The following is an 8623-nucleotide window of genomic DNA, read 5'->3' on the forward strand; positions in this document are numbered from 1 at the left end:
ACTGAAGTTAATCGAGTTGCACCTATTCACAATAGGTCTTAATTTGGTCTTTAGTATTACATGGTCATTGTCAACTTAAGTAATACTTTCTGAAATTTTTCAGCCTACTATTGACCCTGATTCAGGAAAGCATCCATCGCTGTTCAGGAAAAGCAATTAAGCATTAAGTTCCACTGGGTGAAATCCTGGCCCCACTGAAGTCAATAGAATTTTTGCGATTGACTTCAAAGGGATCAGAATTTAAACCATGAAACGTGTTTAAGTGCCCTTCCTGAACAAGGGCTGCTTTCCTGAATCAAGCCCATTGTTACAAGTAACATCTCTAACTAGTATAAATGACAGATTAGAGAGAAAAAGTCTCTTTTTTCAGTTTGTTTTGGGAATTTAACAGTATTTGTGGGTATTTCTTCTCTATTGTCAGTCTGTGTGGGTGTTAACATGGTAACTGGAGAGTTTTTTCTTTGAATGAAATACTGTAATGTGAATTTAAATGCAAAAAAATTGGCAGGGGACTCTGGAGCAGAGGTAGCCCCTGAAACTATTATTAATTTCATGTTTTAAAATGGACTATTTTAAATTGCCTCTTCCCCTTTAAAATGATAAGATGATCTCAAACACTTGAGAAGGAGGATCTGTCTAAACATTAAAGTAATCTTCAGCCTTTTTTGTGAATTATTCAGGAACATGAGCTGAACTTCACACATGCAGCCTACTCAGGGCTAGCTTTACACTGAGATCAGACTCTGAAGTCAGTGGAGTTACACTGGATTTACATGTGTTACCGACCTCAGAACACTAACCTGTGGATCTAGATTGAGTTTGAGTGAGTTAAAGGTATACAGTATTGCAAATGTTTCACGGGACTATTCTCAAAAGGTAGACGGTCACACAGGAGCATTAAGGATTTTTTCAAACTGATGTGGAATATTCCAAAGTTATAATTGTTTGCTGACAAAAATCAATTCAAAGCCATCAAATAAATATGAATTAGCACAAGTCTATCCACTTCTGTCACCCTAATGCATAATCTCTGAATTCTTCAACACTGCTTCCTGGTACTGCTGTGTAAAAGTTCATTAGTGCATCTGCTATCAAATCTACATTTCAGGGGATTTATTTGAGCTCAGCTACTCAAAATTGCTTCAGGCTTAAACTCAGAATTTTATAAACACGGAATTTTAATCATTTGAAGATACAAAAGGATCTCGCATAACTGGGTGACTGGGCAACAAAATGGCAATGAAATTCATTGTTGATAAATGCAAAGTAATACACATTGGAAAACATAATCCCAACTATACATATAAAATGATAGGGTCTAAATTAGCTCTTACCACTCAAGAACGAGAACTTGGAGTCATTGTGGATAGTTCTCTGAAAACATCCACTCAATGTGCAGCAGTAGCCAAGAATGTTGGGAATCAGTAGGAAAGGGACAGAAAATAAGACAGAAAGTATTGTATTGCCCACATCTTGAATGCTCCATGCATATGTGGTCGCCCCAAAAAAGATATACTGGAATTGGAAAAGGTACAGAAAAGGGCAACAAAAATGATTAGTGGTATGGAACAGCTTCCATATGAGGAGAGATTAATAAGACTGGGACTTTTCAGCTTGGAAAAGAGACGACTAAGAAGGGATATGATAGAGGTCTATAAAATTATGACTGGTGTAGAGAAAGCAAATTAAATAAGTAAAGTAAATAAAGTAAATAAGTTATTTACTCCTCCTCATAACACAAGAACTGGGGGTCACCCAATTAAATTAATAGGCAGCACATTTAAAACAAGCAAAAGGAAGTATTTCTTCACACAACACACCATCAACCTGTGGAACTCTTTGCCAGATGTTGTTGTGAAGGCAAAGACTATAACGGGGTTCAAAAAAGGGTTCATGAAGGATAGGTCCATCAATGGCTATTAGCCAGGATGGACAGGGATGCAAAACCATGCTCTGAAATGTCCCTAGCGTCTGTTTGCCAGAAGCTGGGAATGGGTGACAACGGATGGATCACTTGATGATTACCAGTTTTGTTCATTCCCTCTGAATTTGGCCGAAAGCGTCTAATGATTTGTTCCCTGATATGTCTGTGCACCAAACACTTAGGTAAGTTTCAAACCACTTCCTTTTAAAAGCCGCTGCCTAGCTCAAAAGAACAAACAAAAAAAGTCACTGCCTTAGAACAAAATTTGACATCTTGTGCCTCGCACACTATATACATGTTATTGTTGACAATATTACTCACCAACTCTCTGCACTTAACATACAAACACTTATTAACATTGTGTCAAAAGAGCAAGCAGGCACAGAAAAGAATTGATAAGCAATTACAACCAATGTTCATCCCTGAAATCCACAAGAGCTTTAAACAGCAAATGCAGACTCTTGGCCATGTAACAAGAAAAATATGCTTATGTGAAACCACACAAGTGGTGGGGTTCTTTTTTTTAATTTTTAATTTAAGCCATTCCCTATGCATTTGTGAATGTGACCCTAAAAGTTACTTCTCACATGTAGTATAACTACAACTTTTTTTAATTTATTTTACTTTCTTACTTATTTTTCCAACACTATAAAATGCCTTGATAAAAAGAGTTACTAATTTCTAGATTATTATCTGCTGAATTCTTCTCAAAGTAAGATACTTATGGGCTGCTATGAGTGCTACACTGTGCTTCTAGGGACAGAACTGAGAAAGAGGTGGTGTAAACTGCACCACCCAGGAAGTTGTCCCAGTAAGGGATAGCCCCTCTGAGACACATCCATGAAGTACAATTCCCTGGCCAAAGCTCCTCCTACTCCAGGCCTTGCCTTATCCCACTGCTCCAGAAGAGGAGCAGACTTCCCCTTACTCCTCTGTGCAGGGGCATCACCCTAATCACAAGCAAGCCCAGAATGGATTGGCCATAACTATTCCTATTAATTGGAAGTCAGTAAAATGTAGAAAGCGAAGTCATTTTGTAGTAACTGCATACAAACTTTTCTAACAACACATTGCCATTTCCAGGGTCTGGTTGTCTCTTGTTATGTGCTTTACACCTAGTCACAGAGTAGCTAGAGGAATATTATGGTGTGAATAAGCTGTGAAATACACAGGCAATGCCAAAAGGAAATCGGAGACAAACGCTTCTCTTTCAGACTCTGAGGTTAATTTGCATGAGCACCGGTTCTATTTGCAAAGACCAGTTCAATTCAAATTTTAAAAAATAATCTGCAAAAAGAGTCAGTGCATTCTACTGTCCAAGCCTGATTACCACATACACGAGTCAACGACAAACGCCACATAACTGAAGCTCAGCTTCATTACGTCCAACTTTGCAGTCACTGATTCACTCCTATAGGCCATGCACATGAGTAAAATTACTTACAAGAGTAGTTTCAATGACTTCCCTGGAACTAACATATTCACATGAGTAAAGTTACTCATAAGCATAAAAGTTTGCATGACCAGCCCACAGCGAGCACAGGACACTGCTGTCCATAACTTTTCACATATGAGTTACATAGTACAATTGATATTTAAGGTTTCCTGTAATATTTATTTAACTTCAACTGAATACAGGATAAACTAGACTCCTAAAGAAACCTAAAACCTGCAACAACTTTTGCAAAAATACCCACTTTAATCTTTGCTGAAGACTTCAGAACTTCATCAGGAAGACTATTTTTCACAGAACAGAGCAATTTCTCAAGGGTGTTGTTCATCCTCTGAATCATACCCATGTCAGACAGTTTCCTCACTGAGCTGGCTAAGCTTAAGATAAAACCAACATTTTTGTAGAAGCTGTTTCAGGTTTGAGATTCTTGAAGCCTATAATGTATTTCTATTAAATTAAGATAAACAGAATATAAAGGGCCAAAAATTACAGGTATTGTAAATCATAGTAGCACCAGCTGAGGCTCTAGACCAGTAACCCAGCGGCAGTTCTGTCACTGATCCATATTAAATTCCCAAGCCCAGTCTCTCATTCACCTGGCTACCAGGGTCTGGGAACACTGCTGGGCTGACATGCTGAGCACCTAAGAGGAGTCTCTCACACCATAGCACACTACCAGGAATATTAGGGCCAAATGATTTTCCCCAGCTTCTGATTTTGTAGGCCCATATTTGCAGACCCCCTTGTTTGTGCCACCACAAAACTGGGGTTTTGCACCTGTTTTGCATGCATAAGCCACCACCTATGCACGCAGATTGGTCAATTGGGCTCCTAGACCTGCATGTTCAAATGTGGATGTGTAACTTTTTTTTTTATGAGAACCATCAATCATGTATGCAAAAGTGGGTGTACAAAAAAAAAAAAAACCCAAAAAACACAAATCAGAAGATGGCTGAAAACGTACTCCTAATAGGCACTGACTGCTCTGAAGGATTTTCATCCAATCCTTTTGACTAGAAGGATGGTGTTTGCGAAGTGTGTCCTGAAAGCTGGGGTGGGGTAAAGTGGATGAAAATGAAGCTAGCCTCTGGATTGGCAGCAGAGATATGGGTTTCAAAGGGGTGGCAAACACCGAACTGGTGGGAAGGGGACATACAGATAAAGCATACCCGTCCAATGAGAGGTGCTGATAAATAGTATACCATTTTAAAAGTTTGCTTTAGCAGATTTAATACCACTGGGAGATTTTTACAAACTAAAATATTCTACACTTAACGGTGTAACAAATACCTGTTAGAGATAGCATCTCCTAGTGGCAACTATTGGTCCCTATCCAAAGCCAAAGTACAGAAGCTTGGGGAAGGAGGTCCTATGGGTGACAGCAGGAAAGGAATCCTACCCCAAATGCTACAGGGCTGGCAAATGGAGCCATTCTAAAGCTGCTATTGATTGACCAATAACCACCCCCTGTTGCTCCATCAGGGATTGGGCTGGTGGATCTGTACACAAAATCTTCCTGCTCGTGAGCGTGCTGGGCACCTCTGTAGAGTTGCGTTCCCTGGCATGAAGGTGTGGTCCCCCTCCACAATTCCCCATTGTATCTCTTCAAGGGCTCCCCAAGCAGCATGACCTTAGCAGTAAAGCTGGATTCAGAACCTTCTAAGCACATGATTGGAGAGAAGATGGGAGAGGACATGTCCACCATGAGTAAAGAAAAACAAGGATGCCAAGTGGAGAAAATGGTCCTTAACAAGCTTTTAAGGAGTACTCTCTCTCCTCTGTTCTCAGTTAGCAGCATCATATGCGTAGCCAGAAGAGATCACTTGCAAGATTGGTGTTTTGAGCTTAAAATGCCAGTGTCCAAATTTTGTGCTGATTTACACCCTGTGCAACCTCAGCGTAATCAATGGGACTGAACAGCATGTCCATTCGCATGGAATAGGTCACTGTGAATGTCTGCCAGGACAGAGAGAGATCATGATTCTCACTCCTTATATTAGTCTTCTAAAAAATAAAATAACATAACACACAGCTGGCTTTTAACATCAAAAGATGGACCTTGTTGTGGCTTCTCTATTCCTGGCCTCATTTTAGTACAACATACAGCATGTGCCCTGTTCCCTAAACACAGGCAATACATCAAAGCATAAGCAGAGGAAAACACTCCCTGTTTCTGATCAGCAGACCAACATATCAACACAGCAAAGTACTTTTATTGTGGTTGCTTGACTCTGCCTTTTGATTTCTATTGTGCACTGAAAGTGGATACACAGTGACGGATACATGTTTTGTGCACTTATCTAGGGGTGGGCACGAAACACTGAAAACATAAGATAAGATGCTTGGTTGAAACCTATAAACAGATTTGTGGTGCTGACAGATATTAAGACTCTTCATGTGTGGGTTTTTAAAAGTTGTTTGTAAGCAGACAACACTTGCAGCTGCTGAACTGGACATTTTGTAGCTAGTTTGGAGCTAGAGAAGTACAATATAGGGCAGCTCTCTGTATGCACATTATTAGACAGCTTTTCTAGAGAGTTCCACCTCTAACATGTCGAGCTATTTTGAAAAGCTGGTCCCTATTTAGGTGCCTGAATGGAAGCTGAGGTCTTGAAAATCTGCCTCCAAATTTTTTGATGATACACGTCCAATAGGTTGTAAGAAGTAACTGACTGCACATTTTCAGCTAAAACATCCATTTGATGCATTATGTAACGGTACTGTCCAACAAATATCATATATCCAAGAGCTAGGATTAGTCCTTCATTGAGATATACACAACTTTACTCAGCCCTTGGTTACAACTTCCATGTCACTCAAGCCTGCAGGTCCCCATAGACAGGAAATCATCCAGGAAGAGCAAATTGTGCTAGTGTTACCCTCAAGCACTAGTCCACAGGGTGCCCACAGCTGAACAGTACAGCACCAAGAAGCGCAGAGCTGGGTAAGGGGAAGGACGTAGCCAGGACATTGGAAGATGTGCCGATTCAGTATGTCCACAGGCAAAAAACTCTTGCGAGAGACCCAGTCACAAAGTAAAGGTGCTGCCCCTTGGTAGAACCTCCTCTCCTGAAACTGACTCCTCTTTGGGAGAACAATTCACACCCCCTGTGCCAGCAGGGGTGAAACAAATGCACAATGTGGCACAGTATCGTGAGAAATGCCTGTGCTCTATACAATTGCACAAAAACCTCCGTGCGTAGCTAAAAGCATTCAGTAGGCAGAAAATCCTAGTGTCACAAGGGTTAAGGACCAAGCACAATGTACTCTGATTAAATTAATCCTGATGCCTTTCATTTACTTGCAAATTTTATAACTGCATATCATCATCCTGCCCGTTACCGAACCTTCTACAATATAACCCTATACTAGCTTCACATGTTTCATGGACTTGTGATTCCCTGAATCTCCCATTCTCTTCTGTTCTCTCCCATTCCATGTGCTCCTCACTCACCAGAATTTTTTTGTCTCTCCCCTTTCTTGTCCAGACAGAGTGAGCAATAGATCTCCAGGGCCATCTGGAACCTCCTTCTCACTCTACTTCTGGTGCCTAATTGACTCCAGGAGTGTTTTAAAACTCCATTTAAAAACACCTCTTCTTTCTGACCTATGACCCCTAAACATCTCTAATAAAACAATCAAGTCCTACTTTCTATGTTTCCCTGTGCTCAAATCATTCCCCCTAAAACTTGACCACAGCAAGCTCCTCTTACCTTGCTTTAACGTAGCTGCAGATGGTGCTGGTATGCAACAGACTTTGAATCTACCCACATGTCAAGCAGCATGTGAGTGCCTTTTTACTAAGCTGAATTACATTAGTAACAGATATTTAAAACTGCATCCTCTCTTTTGGCATTGCAGCAATTACAGAAGACAATTTCAGTAACAATAGCATTCTCTTTAGAAAGTAAGCTAGAATCCAGCATTGATTGCATTTGCAGTTTTATATCAAAAGTATTACTTACTTGTGCTTTGGCTGACAGACCCACATTTTTCTTATTTCTTCTAACAATAAGATATCCAAAAATAAAAAGCACAAGTTCCGGCTTCAGACTCTCAGAGCATTGGTCCTAAAATGACAGTGCATTTACATTTCTGGCTTATTACGTGTAAAGCCTCACATTCACAGGAACTGAATTTTTTTTAAAAAACAATGTGGTTGTTTGAGCAGCAGATGATAAAACCTACCAAACTTGATCTCTGAAGAATGTTGCTAGATAGCCATTAGTGGATGTTGCTTCAAGTTAGCAAAAAAGGTTGTTTGGTTTTACAAAGATCAAGTTTAATGGTCCTTTGAGATGTGCTAAATAGGAAGGAGAGGTTTCTGTAAGGCAATTATTGCAAGTTTCAAAAGTAGCAAGAGGATGATAAAAACAGATCTCTACGTCTGTAAAAACCAAAAAAGCAGATTTCTCTTTAGATACAATTCCATACTGCAGAACAAATGCTTTCCCATAATGATAGTGCATGGTTGAAAAATGACCACCAGCAGCAGAGGCACAAAACTGACAATCTCAATTTTGGCCACCTTGAAACTTCATGGGGATACCACTTCACAACAGGAGTGGCACCGGGTCATGGCCCATGTGCTAATGTGCCTATCACATGATTCCCAGCTGTGTGTGGAGATCCCTTTTGATCTCAGCAGAAGGAAACGGAGTGAGGGGACTGTACAGGGAGCTCCCGAAAGCTAGAATAAGGACACACATAAATGCTGCTGTGATACTGTCTCTCACAAGGGGCTATTTGGTAAATTAAGTCATTGTGTGGTACAGCTTGTCAGAAAAATTTCCAGCAAGACAAAATTTCTACAAAAAAACAGGAAGTGATTTTTCACAGAGAGTTTTCCTCATTTACAGGGCAGGTCTAGTCAATCATGAATTAGGAACTGGTAAAAGCATAAAACTTAGGAACTGGTAAAAGCGTAAAACTAAACGGACAATTTTCAGCACAAGATCTGAATAGTGGGGGTCGCCAACATCCCATAAGAGAACCATTATTTTCAATAGTGGGGGGGTTTCACAGAGCTCTGTCCCTCTTCTCCCTCTATACTTTATCCCTACTAACCCTCATCAGCAACCACACATTCAACTACCCTCTCTATGCTGCTGACTCTCAGATATCTCTCTCTGCTCCAGACCAGTCTCCTCCTGTCCAAACTAAAATCTCGTCCTGTCTCTTTAACATCTCCTTGTGGATGTCTAGCCATCAGCTCAACTATGCATGGTCAAAACAGAGCTCCTTCT

Source organism: Emys orbicularis, chromosome 7, assembly GCF_028017835.1.
Source record: "Emys orbicularis isolate rEmyOrb1 chromosome 7, rEmyOrb1.hap1, whole genome shotgun sequence".
NCBI classification, from domain to species: domain Eukaryota; kingdom Metazoa; phylum Chordata; order Testudines; family Emydidae; genus Emys; species Emys orbicularis.